The following is a 15,061-nucleotide window of genomic DNA, read 5'->3' as shown; positions in this document are numbered from 1 at the left end:
AATAGTTTGACCCACATCATCAGTAGCATCCTCGAAGACACACTCTTATTAATAACCTCAGGAATCTGGGGACCACCTCTTCCTTTCTTCTCTCCACTGCCCCTCTATTGTGATAGTTCCCTGTCCTAAGTTTTATTTTACTGCCTTTTTTTGGTCTGTTTCCCCCTTTCTTTCACTCACACCGACCCATAAGACCCCCACAGGGCCCGAGAATCAATCTCACAGTGCTTAAAATAATCAACCTTGTTGAGGGAGAGAGCTTACACAGTAAAGTGTACAATCGCTCACTTCCTCCCCCTGCCTCCCTGAGAGTGAATTTAGATTTAGATTATTCTATTTCATATACATTATGTGTGTGCAGACATGCATATTCTTCAATTTCTTTCTTTATCGTCTATTTTACTCTAAATGAGACTATAATTTACAAAATGAACATCATGCTCTATTGAAGAAGACTTGAAACTAGAGAATTAGAGCACAAACTCCTCAGGCAATGTTTACTCGTCTTATAAATCAAGTGAGAAGTATTGTCATTTCCTCATAGACTTCTATAGAAACGGACTTATTTTTGCAACCAGTGGAGTCGCCCTCTGCTGCTGATTCTAGCGAAAACAGGCTTTAGGCACTTGGCTTCATTTTCTGCATCCGACTACGTCCAGTTTAACATACAGTCTATGATTGGGGCATGGATAAAGCGTGATTGACAGCTTGTACTGTCCAATAGGTGCATGGTTACAGGTGATGGATGTGGTTGTGCAGTGGAAGGGCTCTCAGTCAGACCCATCCCCCAGCTCCTCCTATTATGATGACCTCAAACCAAAATGACGCTGGCCAAAAGGCTTTAACTCAAGGCTTCAAAACGGTAGTTCACAAAACAATGGGTATCGTCAGTAGTAGGTTCCCACTTGTTTACACACATATCTGTTCTTGACACCCTCTCGAACATACAAAACTTCTGGACCCATGTATGTGCATGGATTCACCAGCGTCATCAACACATGTCGTGTGTGTGTGTGTGTGTGTTTGTGTGTGTGTGTGTGTGTGTGTGTGTGTGTTTGTGTTTGTATGAGTGAGTGAGTGCATGATGACTCACTTACTGTGTGTGTGCTTTTTGAAAAACTGCTTATTTATGGAAAAGGGAAGAAATAAAGGTTATTGGCGCTCCATAATTGCTTGCCCCTGTCTCAGTAAGTTGTAACCCCTCAGACAGCTGAAGAAATACCATCGATCACCTGGGATAAGAATAGCATCGAGATGCTGGCCTGTGGCCAACGCTGAAGTGTCTCCTCTTCGCTATAGTTTAGGTAATTGGCGACAGCGTTCCCAGCGATGCATCTAGCTGAATACCTTCAAACAGTGTCTGTTACAACCTTTAAACTAATGAGTTCTCCTGCCATTTAAGCTGCGTGACAGGAAAAGAAATGGGAAAACAGTAGTATGACCCTGATTCGATCTAAGAAACAGGTTCAGTGAAAAACAATCCACTGAAGTCATGGTTCTTCCCTTTCATGCTTCATCAATTATCTCTGGTGACATTTTTTTTTCAGACTTCTATTGATTTTTAAAGCTATGCAAATTTGTCCCAACCAAATGCTCAAGTCAAGGAGGCATTACCCGTCCTACATTACAGCTCAAATATAGCTGCATCAATTAAAGCCGTCTCTCCTATGCCGATGGATCTGATTCACATAAATTTTTTACCCATTAGTGGCGAAAAGAGGACATTCATCACAGGGTTTTATTTTAGCCTTGAATATAAGAATGAGTAATTAATTTATCTTTTGTCTATGTGTCTTTCTGTGTAGTTCTCTCTTGCTTTCTCTTCCTTCCTTCCTTCCTTCATTCACCATAGCTGTCAGAGGAGGAGTGAAGTAATTACAACCTGCCTCTGACCCACACTGGCCTACAGCCCATAAAGGAGGGCCACGGGATAAAAAGAAGAGAAGAAGCAAAAGAGACAAGAGACAGACTGAAGAAAAGTGTGAGAAAAGAAGGAAGGAGTGATAGCAGAGGGGAAGAGAAAAAAACTGAAAAGGGAGGGGGTCCATGTGAGGGATGCCGACGAACGAGCGAATGAGGGAGAAGAGGGCAGGCCAGATAAAAGGATAGGGGGCGAGCGGGATGGAGAAGGGAGAGAGGGAGGGTAAGCTTCCGACAAAAGGAAGTGGGAGACAATCCAGTAAAACACATGGTGAGTGAGTGTGTGTGTGTGTGTGTGTGTGTGTGTGTGTGCGTGCGCATGTGTGTGTGTGTGTGTGTGAGAGAGAGAGAGCAACCAACAAGGGAGTGCAAGCAGTAGATGGTCACAGCCCTAATAGCATTATATTACTTGATGCCAAATCTGAAATATACGCTAGAAGGCTAGATTGCAGGTTGTTAGGGATTTAATTCTAAATTAAGCATGTAAGGAGAAAATTTGCATGTAAATCCATGTACCAGAGCATTCCTCTATACACGCACAACAATTACAAGCATTTAAACCAGAGGGTTAAGACAAGGGAGTGGGTGCCAGGATAGCTCATAAGGACGAGTATACATTCACACACAAAGAGGTGTGCTTGAGTCAGGGTGGTAATTATTAAAGTACATCAGTTGTTTTTTGAACTCTCTTTAAACCTGTGAGGATTTAAAAAGAAATAGCTGTAATGAATCCAAACTCACGCACGTGCACAAGTGTGGATACACGTTCACTGAGTTAACGCCAAGTGTGGCAGAAAGAGAGAGAGAGGGGAGGGAGCGAGAGGAAACAGGTGAGAGTGGAGAGAGAAAGGGGAAGCAGAATGTGATCAAGTGAGTGAAGGAGAGCCAGAGCTCTGAGCTTTCCCTTCTCGAAGGCCTTGAAGCCTGCCAGATTCGACTGGCACATTTGGCACAGAGGAGTTTGCTCTGAGTCCTCAAAGCTGCGATGAAGTTTTACCTTTGACACAACAGCTGCGTTCCTGTTCGGCTTTAAATGCACTGTTTAGTCGACCCCCTTTGCCTCGGTCTTCGTCCGGCTCTTGAACGACGAGTGTGTTTTCGGGCATGCTTGTGATGCCACTCGTGGCGGTGAAGGTCAGCGCTTATCGTTACGAATGCAGTGACTCATGATGATTCATAATGAAAAACAAAATGGTCATCTCACACCTCTGTGCCTGCCATTTAGCAGTCCTGATGTTCTCCTGACTACAGCTGACAGTAGCATCATCAACAGCGTCCACTTTAGGGCTGCAACTAACAGTGATTTTGATAATCGATTAATCAGTCGATTATTTTCTCGATTAATCGATCAGTTGTTTGGTCCATAAAATGTCATAATATTCTGATAAATGCCGATCGTGATTCCCAAACCTCAAGATTGATGTTTTGTTTTTTCCATACCAAAGATATTCAGTTTACTGTCATATCAAAGAAATCGGAAAATATTCACATTTATGAAGCTGAAATCAGAGAATATTGACTTTTCCCCCATAAAAACCACTTGAACCAATTAATTGATCATCAAAATAGTTTGATTACTAATCACTCAACTGTTGCAGCTCTCGTACACTTGATGTCCATGCATGTTTTTTGATCCCACACATACCAAGTGTTGATAGTAACTGAACGAACAATGATGTTATATTTTGGTGGTATAGTGTCAGATCATTTTATGACAAACACATCTTTTAATATCTGTAATATTGTGTATGATGTACTGTATATCATGCTTCACCATCGTTATGTGTCACAGATGACTGATCCGAGAGGTCTGATGACATTATTGGTGAGAGTGAAACGGAAAGGGTAGGTACGTGTTGGACAGGTAAAGTTACTGTGTAGAGAGAAACATATAAAGATAGGAGTGCTGTGGTGTTGTGGTGAATTGGTGTGGTGTTGTGTGATTTGATGTTGTGTTGTGGTGAATTGCTGTCATTTTGTGGTGTTTTGCTGTTGTGTTGTGTGGATTTGCTGTTGTGTTGTGTGATTTGCCCCCACCCCACTATATGATATGCATGATAAGTGCAAGTTTAAGACCTTGTGATTACGTTTTGCCAAAACATACTGTAAAGATGGACGTAGGACCACCAGAAAACCTTCACTGTTGAGTCTTCATAGTGATGTTTCTATTATTCCAGGTCTTGTCGCCCTCTCTCTCTCTCTCTCCCTCACTGACATCCTCTAACTGTCACACACACGCGCAACAATAACCAATAACACTGACTGCGTGCATGGTTTTGCCTTTTTGTCCTGGTGCTAACGGTCTTTTCCACAGACATTCACAAGAGACCTTGAATCTGCTTTGGCTTCCATCTGCTGAAAATATGTTTGCAAAAAGGTGTGTGAAGGCTGCTATGCTATAAAGATATCTGTTGCATCACACTCACCTTGCTCTCTCTTTCTCTCTCACACACATTCAGTCCCCTCTCTCGCTCTGTCCCTATGCCCTTCTTTACACCCCCCCCCCCCACCCACACACACACACACACACACACACACACATATACCAAAAAGCATGTGCACAAGTAACCTCACAGGCTCATAGAAACCCAGTAGTTAGTTCCTGCGTCATTACAGTAGCCATCTGTCAGTGTGCAGGCACACACACACCGACTTGGCCGTGTAGCCTATGTAGTACACACACAAGGAGCTGCATGAATCCACAACCACACACATTCACCAAGGACACATTTCACTGTGCTGACCCTTCCTGCGCCCTCCCGAGACTTGGCAGGAAGTATTACATTCACGTGGATCAGTCAAAGAGGTGAAAAGGTTCACTCTCTTACATTTCTCATTTCTCGTGTTCTCTCCTCGTCTCTCTTCGTCCTGTCACTCACATAATCGCTGACCACCAGTGTGCGGCTTCCAGTGTGTGACATGAAATGATGAACGTTGAGGTATAATCCCACGGTTTAATCCCGACCACTCCCAATCCGGCTCGTCTGCACACACCGACCGGACAGCCGGAGCAACTCAGACACACAGACACACAGTTAGTCGTGTTCAACCCCCCCCCCCCCAAAAAAATGAAATAAAACGTGCAGGGTTTGGAGACAGACAATTTGGGGGCCTCCAGCAGCCTTTAATAATGATCTCACATTATTCAAAGATGCCCACCTGCTAGGCACAGAGAGGGGGAACACACACACACACACACACACAGACACACAGAGAGAGAGAGAGAGAGAGAGAGAGAGAGAGAGAGAGATGAAAGATGAAAGATGAAAGATTATTTATTTCTCATGGGTGGGAGACAGTGAGTGAGTGAGTGAGTGAGTGGGAGGGAGGGCGGCAGTCAGAAACAAGCAAACTAATTCTCACCGAAGAACAGACAGTCGTGCCAGAGCGCAGGCTGCGGTTACTTCACCTCTCTGACGCTCTCTTGTACGTCAGCAAAATAGGTTATTACCATTATTTTTTTTTCTTTTTTATCCCCAACTCGACTCCTAGGTACCAAGTCGGACCAGAGTTTCCATTTTGGATAGTGGGGGGCTGCAGAACACACGCACCCACACTTCTCCAGAGCCGCGACAAGTCAAGGTAAGGCACTCCGAACTGAACTGGTCTTGGTGTTTCGCTTTAAATGCCACACTGAGGCTACTGTCGGCGGTAGTGAGCAGTCGACTTACAGACAACAGAGACGTTCTCATGCCGCTGTGGCTGCTGTGTGCTGCTGCTACTGCTGATGCTGGTGGTGCTGATGCTGATGCTGATGGTGGTGGTGGTGGTGCGCGCTGTGCGGCCGCCGTGCGTAAAAGCAGCTGCACTGAAAATCTCCGGCTGCCACAGAATGTGCACGAAAAGTATCCGGCTGCTCGTCGTGCCAAAAAACAAAGTTACAGTCACTTACACGTAACAGCGGACGTGTTGATTTTGTGTGTGTTGCCAAATCGATGCGTCCTGGCGCCTATGCGGGCTACATAGTGAAAAGTGGATCAATGGAGCAACTGTAACGAACTTGGCGAGCGTTGGTGTTTTGACCACACTGTAGCCTAAACTGTAGTTTCCCCCAATGTTTTTTTTTTTTTTTTTATATCGTCGAGGCTTCCCCTGCATACATGAAAGAAAACGACAGTGTGCTGGTCATAGTCGCTCATTCTGAAGTGGCAGGGTTTATCTTTACTTTCAGGATATTTGAAACCTCACGTTTGCGCGTGCGAGGCTCCTCGTCGAAGAGAGTAGAAACACACTGGGTTCACCTGTGCGAAGTCATTTGGCACCTTTTGAGAAGTTTCCCCCAGAGATTGGCTGCAGCTGCTATATACTGTGCAGCAGAACACATGAGCACAAACAAGGCGTTTTCACATGTTTTCCTCCTCGCAGCGCCTTCTCCCATCACTGTCTGATTCTGTGAAGCTGCATCCAGCTTCAGCTTCTCCTCTCGTTTACTATAGTTAATAATGCATCAAACCCTGAAGCGCCAACCGCTTTACTTACCCAGTATACTAGGTCAGCATATTGACTTTCGCTCTGTGTTGAAGCTACTGGGTAATAAATGAACATTTCAGACAATAAGGTCAAATGTTGGGGCTGCACAGATGTTCGTGGCCGGCTGCAGTACGCTCAGATGTTAGAATAGCTTGTAGTGGTAGAACAGTGGAGAGGTAGCACCACATGTACACTGCAACTGGTTCGGTTTTTATAGCTGTACACACATCAACATCGATTATGTGCTTATTGAAGCCACAACGGAGAGTATACCATATTTCATTTTGGTCAGTCCACCGCCTAATGGCCCCGTTAACTTGCCTTGTGTGAGCCTGTGCAGTTTCATAAAGGAGGAGGGCAGAGGAGAGAGGAGAGAGGAGAGAGCATCACTGCATATATACAGTGTTGTCTACTACCGCACCCCTGAGAGAGACTAAACGAGGTTGCTGAACTAAGAAAGTCAACCGGTTGGCAAAGGAAAAGAAGGCTGGGGATGACACAAGGGGAGCAGAGGAGACAAAAAAAAGTGAAAACGTTGCAAATACATATCATGTTAGTCTATCTATCTATCTATCTATCTATCTATTTCACCTCCTTCTTCCTAGCTGCCGTCCTATAAGCCGACGTGTACGTTGCAGTGTTTTATGTTCGAACTCCCTCGAGACCTCATTTAGAGTTTGTGGAAAGGCTGCAGCCTACAGGACAAAGGGCTTTCAAATCGTTCGTCTGCCTCTTTGTTGTGTACACTGTTTGGTTCGTGGCAAAAAACTGAAATAAGTCTGCCATCCTTGGATTTTTTCACTGGACAAGCCAGATAACCGACGAGCCCACACAACAGGCGCTTAATCAAACAAAGGTGGTTTCAGTGATATACAAGCTGTCTGTGTGTTCAGATGGGCTTCATGTTTTGTCGTCACTGACTCTATTTATTTCTTTTGTTTGTTCGTTTTGGCTATTTTTATTGAGAATGTAAGATGCAGCCCAAGTTATAATCTGCATCTACACTTAAGCCTGCTGCCTTTTTAAAGCCTGAGTTTTCATTTTAGGAGATTTTTAAGCGGACTGACCTATGATGGGCACTCGCCAGTCAGAAACATTTAGAGGATGACGTATATCAATGAGATAATAATGGACATTTGTAAATCTTCTTACAGTAACATATTACTCAACAATTGTATAAGATGTGTTTGATTGAGTGGATATTTGAGACATACTTTTACCTCCACCAAGACGAAGAAGAGAAGAACAAGAACAAGAGTTTAAAATTAAAATTTTGTGAAAGGGCAGTCATGTGTTAAGAATAATTTATTTGGTGCGATTCAATATTTTCTATACTATTAGAATTACAAATTTAGAGGGAATTAGGTTTTGGCGGAGGTATTCACTCTGAGAGTCTTCTGATTAGTTTTGTTGTTTGACAAGTTGACCATCAATAATAGCTTTTTTGCCTCTCGGTTTCATGTAGTTCTAATTTTATTAGCAGGGCGACTCTGTTCGGTAAAGAGGAAAAATGCTGACACAGTTCTGTGTTCACATTATAAAAGATCTATACGTGTTTGGTTCACGTCCACGTCTTCCCCGTTTTGAACGCAATGAGATGGTGTGAGCTTTGATTGCTTATACCAGCCCCTCAACATAAACTCTATTGATTAGCCGACTGTTCACCAAGGGCGATAAGTGTTACCGCAGCACTGGGTCCCAAACCAATGTGTTTGGAATGACGCCTTCATGACGGAAAACATGAAGAAAAGGACGAACATCGGTGGTATCTATCTGCCCACATGTTTCTCTGAGTTGACTCACTGCAGTCTGAACTGAGAGGTTGAAGGAGAGAGTTAGAGCACAGCACATCCGGTCCTGACCCAGCAGATAAAAAGCCATTTTCACAGATTTATGATTTCATCAATAGGGAACCTAATATCAGGTTCTAGATGCTGGTGATGCTGGTATCAATATCTAATTATAACGTAATGGTGCGGATGTTAAGCGCGGATGTTGTAAATACCCGCGGATTCCTGTGCGGTTGAATCTTTCTGCTGAGGCTCAGAGAACAGATTCCCAGGAATTGCTGCAATTTGCAGCCACCATGTGCTCAACCGCAGAGATTCTCCAGCACAGCAGCTAGGACGGGTTACAGATGGTGGCGGTAGGGGATTAAGAAGTGCGTTGATCCATCGATGCGACTTTTCGAACCCCGTGTGTAGCGTGGCGCAGTGTTCGCTCAGTGCCACCTATTTGGTGGCCAGGAATGATCCCTGTGTGCCCCGTGGGGGGCTTGGAGATGACGCTGTTGTTGTCGAGGATTTGGCAAAGTGCTTCGCAAAACACTGCCCTGCGTGGCCTGAAAGAAAATTAAGGTGGAGGGGGACGAACAAGAACACGGACGCAGTGGTGAAATACACTACACTTAAAAAATGGAAAATAAAAAAAATGCCCCTTGTTTATTTCAGCACACATGCCACCTATGTTACATAATGATGAGCTTCAGGATAAACTGCACACACAGCATATGTTTTTTTTTTTTTTTTTCCCCTTAACTGAGTTTGGTGCCAGAGGTTTCTCATGTCCTGCCGTCCCTGCTCATCATCTGCCTTACTGCTCTCACACACTCCCATCAGCTCTCATCTGCTCTCTCTCCTCCAGCTGAGGCCACTGCCCCCTACTGAACCCCCAACATGCTCTCTATCTATCTATCTATCTATCTGTCTATCTATCTATCTATCTATCTATCTATCTATCTATCTATCTACCTATCTATCTATCTATCTATCTATCTATCTATCTATCTATCTATCTATCTATCTATCCATCTATCCATCCATCCATCTATCATTGTTGGTACTTTCAGGAAAAGATCACTCTTTTGTAACATCTAGCTGTAGCCAAAGGCAAAAATAAATTATTCAAATGGCACACGGTGCCACGTTCACATCCCCAAGTATGACTCAAGAGAAGCGGGCATAAAATGTACTATCTGACATTCAAATTTTTGTAATTCATTTCCCCTATGATATGTTATTGTTGTACATTATTTTTCAAAGTTCAAAAACAATTGCTTGCTCATACTTTGATATTTGCAAAAACATTGTTTACCTTATGAGTATTATAGATAAGATCCAGCAAGTAATTTACATGAGCATGATTAATCGCGCTTCAGATATGAGCATGCATAAAGGCTACAGGATCAGAACCCCACTAAAATTGCCTGGGAGTGTAGTGTAGGCCTATAAAGATGATATCTGAGACTATGACGTAACCTAAAGATATTTTTTACCATCTGCCATCTTGAAGACAGGTGTCATGACCTAACAGATGGACTATAGGTACAGTCAGCACATGGGGACATTTATGGGCAGTAAATACTCAGCCACAGTAGTAATGAAGACTTATTCACTTATATAATCTTCGAGGCAGCAGCATCCCCATCCGTACCTTGCATTCAGCTACGCCATTAGCAATGAGATGTAAGTGCTTGCGAAATCCTCACAATTCAGCCAATGAAAGATAACATTTGCAACCAACAGAGCAACTAGCTGTTTGTCTCACTAATTGCCACTCACTGGTGGGAGTGAGTTTCACGGATTGTTAAGTGAAAGAAACAATCAACTATACAATAAATTAATCAACAATAGGCAGTTAATTACAGAAAAGACATTTTTAATAAAACAGTTTTTAAATGTGTTCATGTGTGCCAAGCTGCAAGTATTTAGCAGAATTAATACAGTAAAGCTTACTACTGCACAAAAGAGTAGCCATTGTATTGTTCCACACAACACCGTTGTGTTGTACATTTGCAAGTCTTTCCCGTTGTTGATTTTTTCCCCCCTGTATTACATAAAAGCATTAGCCTACGGTCAAAGCTACAAAACCTACAAAAACATTAACAATGGCAGAAATCCCAGATTCAGGTCACTGCCAAAATGGAACGAACTGATCCTACAGCCAGAGATCTGTTCATCAGATTTCAGCCAAATGGATTTGTAACTTTCTGAGATGTTTTGCAGACAGAGGCAAAGAGAGGGGAGCACATGCGCCAAAGCGAATCTCACTGGCGGAGGTAATGAAAGAACTGAGACCATGTGTTGCTCTGATTAAGATCAGGCACCTGCCATCTCAAGGATGCAGTATTTTAGGTTCATTTTTGAATTAGGTTTGTTTGTTTGATTATGAAATATTAACACCAATTGAAGAAAACGGGCCTTAAAGAGCCTTAAGAAGAATATGGCTGATGGGTGATTACCTGATACTCACCTGTGTGGTTGTGGACTGTGTGACGTGATCCCGCTGGGTTCCTCCTGCTCTGGCAGTCCATAAGTAGGTCATTGATTTGTTGGCTGTCACGTCGGATCACGCAGAGCAACAGTTTGCCGACAGCGCACACGAGCTGCAATCATCTCAGGATCCCTTGTTCGATATTACTCACTTGAGAAGTCAAGCGGGGTATGTAATATAATAAATGCAATTTCAGTCATTGAACAACATTTTATCTCTGTGTGTCGGTTACTCCATGTAACCTCTGGTGGTTAAAATTCGTTTTCATTGATTAACCATTACACAATAATTTTCTTTTAACTCTGCAAGTGAACGTTTTGCTTTGGAGAAGGAGAGGCGGAGAAAGGAAATGTCGGTGAAATTCCCCACCAATGCTTCTTTCTTCCCACTTACGTAAAAGATCTGTGGCACATGAAATAAACAGCACAGTGTAAAGACTTCTTTCATTTCCGCTCACGGTTGCGGGTTCAGATGTATGTGCTTCATTTCAAATGCAGTCTGCTCATTTGACCTCAGGTGATAGCACACACATCTAGTTTATGTTGAGTTTCTTTTCAGCATTTCAAACATTCACTCAGAATTACCCTGACAGCTGGATAAGAAAAACATAGCTATTGATTGCTGACCTTTTACTCAGCGATGCCGGACCTCCGCTCTAAAACCTTCCAAGTGGAAGAGTAGAAAAGAGGACAGGTGAGAGACTCTTCCATAGCCGGGAGTTTGGAAGCAACTTAATCGTACAGATGAAAGATGTCGAATTAACGAGTATTCAAGGCCTTGTAAATACATATGTGCCGAGAAACAATGAATTAATAATGAGCTACCCTATCCCCATGGCTGTCAAGTGTTAGAGGAAAGAAAGGCAAGTGAGATTGGAAGCGACAGAGAAACAGAAATAAAAGATAGATTGGAGGGAAAAAGAGCAATGGTGATAGAGAGACAGAAAGAGTCCTCCATTAAAGTGGCGTTCATTGCCAGAGCCTGTATATGATGTCCTTTCTATTCTTTGTCTCTTTGCCTCTTTTTCCATCTCTTCCATTCCTGTGCATCTGTCATTTTTTTCTCCACTTCTCCTGATCCATCCCTGTCATCATATGGCTGCAGCCAGTGGCTTAGAGAGGATTTAGGAACAGAATAGAGAAGACAGTGACACCAGACTGGTGTAGTTTCTCTTCCTCCGAATGCCCGCTGGAGGCCAAGCAGCACACGCTCAAATACTCGTGATGATTTCTCCTCTTGCTGGTCCATACTGAGCAGCGTTCAACTCGAAGCGCTTGGCTGTCCAGGATCAGATCTTCTTTGAGTTCAGCAAAAAGGAGAGAGAGAGAGAGAGAGAGAGAGAGAGAGAAAAAAAACGTGTTGAAACTGGGGTAGAATCTGGGCCAGGCGAAGCTAGGACACAGACTAGAAATGATGATGGTGTGAAGATAAAGTGGGGAAAAAATTGAAGCTCAAAGAAAATTTTAACTTAAGTACTGTATGGTGGCATTAAAGGGGCAGTCACGTATCACTTGCTCATTATATTTGTCATTGGGATTCATCATTTGTTCTTCCTCCACCAGCCCCGGCTACATCACCCCTTACATAACACCCCAAGCTGTTGTAAAGATGGATCCAACAAGCCATTGCTTTATCAGTCCTTCAACTGTGGCTCCCCATCCGATCATAATGACGGCTGCCAAAACTACCACCCCTCATCTGCTGTCAGACATTCCCCTGAATAGTGATATAGCTAAGGCAAGCTAAGTACGACTGCTGCAGCACAACCGTTTTTAATTGAAAACAATTATGATAGGGACATTACACCAGTTTAATGTAGAGGCAGAGAGGATGGACTGTTTTGAACAATGATTATGCACACTGGGAAAGTAAGATACATGAGAAAAGCTGTCAGTGTTCTTGCGGGAGTAGCGCCAAGTGTCACTGAGTGTCACTAAGTGTCTCCACTTTGGTCGGATGCAGGGATTAATTCACGAGTCGACTATACAGTCTTTACTTTGCCGATGCTGCCTGAATAGAGTTCAGCAGCTGTAACTCGCTGCCCGCTGTAGAGCAAAGACGACCACAGAGAGGAGGAGATATGGGGTGGGGGGGGGGGGAGAAAAGAGGTCAGAACTGATCTGGATTTATTGGCTCAGCTGGTCATAAAGGAGGCTTTATCCTCTCATTGCATTATGCAAGCCAAGATCTCTGCGAGCTACAGGTGAACGATGACTGCTCAGCAGATGCACATTCTCTCGGTCTCTCTGTCTCCCCAGGATGGATGACTTTAATACTGAGGTGGTTCGAAAACAAACAGGGGCCGATTTCCTCAGTGAAGTGCGTCCTCCACTCTGTCTGACTCCTGGAATAAAAAATGGACCCTCTCCTCCTCGTCCTCCTCCTCTGATCTTTCCATGTCACCTCCCTTCCTTTACTTTGGTGTTTGCCTTTTCAATATGCTCCTTCTTTCTTCCGCTTGCTCTCTTTTGCTTCATCGCAGAGCCTCGCCGTTTATTGCTTTGATGCGTCTAGCCTTCTATAAGCGACAAGCAGATGAAGTGAACAGTACTGATGCTAATAGATGTGCTCAGCCTTCCACTCATTCCTTCACTTATTCACTCACAAAACACATGAAATGCGGTGCCGCTCTGGTTCGATTTGTCCGTCGCACTCATTCATGGAGCACAGACTCCAGAGTTTACCATCACATTGATGACCAATATTTTTCCCCCTCTCCTCCACATCTTTCCAATAGACAATGGAACTTGGTTTGTGCTGTTACTACAGTAAAATGTCTACACTAGTATGCACAAGTAGCTGCGTAATTGAATATATCATTATGCTTGATGGATGATCGGATGATCGGATGACAAAATTTGGGTTGGGGAGCAGGATTGTGTGCGGTTGGTGGAGATAACCACTCCAGTCAACCCCATCAAAAAAAGGAGTTAGAAAAGCAAGAGCAAGAGGGAAAAAAAATGACGAGAGAAGCAGCAGAATAGAAGAAAACCCAGAGCGTGCACTGCCTTTGCTCTGACCTGGTTCCAGATAATCCGCCTACTTTACACGATGAACATTACCTCCACACTGTATTTATAGAGCCTTTTAGTGTGTGTTACTCTGTGTAAGCCGCTGTGTATATGAATGCATTTTTTCATATATGTGGCCATGATTGTGGAGTCAGTGCAGTTTAGTCCATGTCATGTGGGGACATGAGGGGGTCTGAAATCACTGTGAGTAAAAAAAAAGAAAAGGGAACCAATGTTCAAACCCATTTCTGCAACAAGCTGCGGTCCTTACAGCTATAGAGTCAGTGTGGAGGCATCATATGAATCAGCTCCTGTAACAGCCGCCGGATGTTTGTTCTGACAAAGCTGGAAGTTGTAATAATTCAGAAAATTTCCAACGTCTCTCTTGAAATACTGTACAATATCAGTATTTGCTCCCGGCAGCAACCCCATACATGAAGACACACGTTCCCGCCGATTTAGTTAACTAACTACTTTCTACCGCTTTTGATTGTCCCGACGAAAGTCAAAGCTATGATTCGGTCTCTGATTATAAGCGTTTTGGTGTCAAACATTTAACTGCAATTATCTGTTCTTCCAGAGTCTCTCTAGTCTTTTATCTGCACACTAAGCCACATGCCTCCACCAGCGGCAACAGGAATGCCCTCTGAGACTATACCACCCGCAGCACTTTATTCGTCTAGACTCTTGTAGTCTGCACAGGCTCCACACTGTTCAATCATGTCTCTTCAAAGATGTATTCATAGTCAGCGCGACAGTAGGGGGACATTTGAATATGTGTACAACATATTTTTACCAATCCATCCAAAAGCTGGTGAGCTATTTAAATCCAAAAACAAAGTGCCTGACCAACTGGGCTACTCGCACAACCATTTCCGGGTTTTACTTTCTGGTCCGGTTCAACGATGGCGCTGTTTCGTTCGCTGATCAGTTACGAAGTGTCTGCTGCAGACCTTCATGTGAGAGGTGACAGAGAAATGATCCCGGCGTATGTTTACCAGCCGTCGTCTTCTCAGGTCGGGATGGATCGGAAAGCCATGAAAACGACGCCATTAAATTCCGATGATGCCGAAAAGAGTGGGACGCAGCAGCGCTCTGAGTAGTCCTTCATCTGTTTTGAAAATTTCCACATTTTCCTGCGCACACTCGTGACAAAACTCTGAATGAAGTAAACACAGTAACGGTAAACGGATCGGAAAAAGACAAGCAGCGTACGGAAGTACGTCACGAAGCCGGGTGCATGTTGTCCATTGCCTTACCAAGAGCTGCCAGGGATGCTGCCGCTGTCGTTGTTAAAAATGAGATCTTAACCTAAATGACATCACAAGATGTATTTTTTCTCAAAGCTCATTTGTAACATCACCTTACCTAAGTGTTTGAGTAGCATT

The 15,061-nt window shown here is 43.7% G+C and overlaps 1 protein-coding gene across 2 annotated transcripts in view; it reads left to right on the top strand.

The window, feature by feature from the left end:
• Nucleotides 1-5,247: 5,247 nt before the first annotated feature.
• The window catches only part of camkvl (CaM kinase-like vesicle-associated, like), a 33,584-nt gene continuing 23,770 nt past the window's right edge, over nucleotides 5,248-15,061 (top strand). Inside the window, exon 1 of one of the 2 annotated variants that reach the window (XM_035644770.2) lies at nucleotides 5,248-5,502. The gene's annotated coding sequence lies outside the window, so the exon portion shown is untranslated. The remainder of the gene's footprint in view (nucleotides 5,503-15,061) is intronic. The other variant, XM_035644771.2, reaches the window with a different exon arrangement.

Source organism: Scophthalmus maximus, chromosome 3, assembly GCF_022379125.1.
Source record: "Scophthalmus maximus strain ysfricsl-2021 chromosome 3, ASM2237912v1, whole genome shotgun sequence".
Classification (NCBI taxonomy): Eukaryota; Metazoa; Chordata; class Actinopteri; order Pleuronectiformes; family Scophthalmidae; genus Scophthalmus; species Scophthalmus maximus.
The sequence above is the reverse complement of the archived record's forward strand: the minus strand, read 5'-3'. Positions and strand labels throughout refer to the sequence as shown.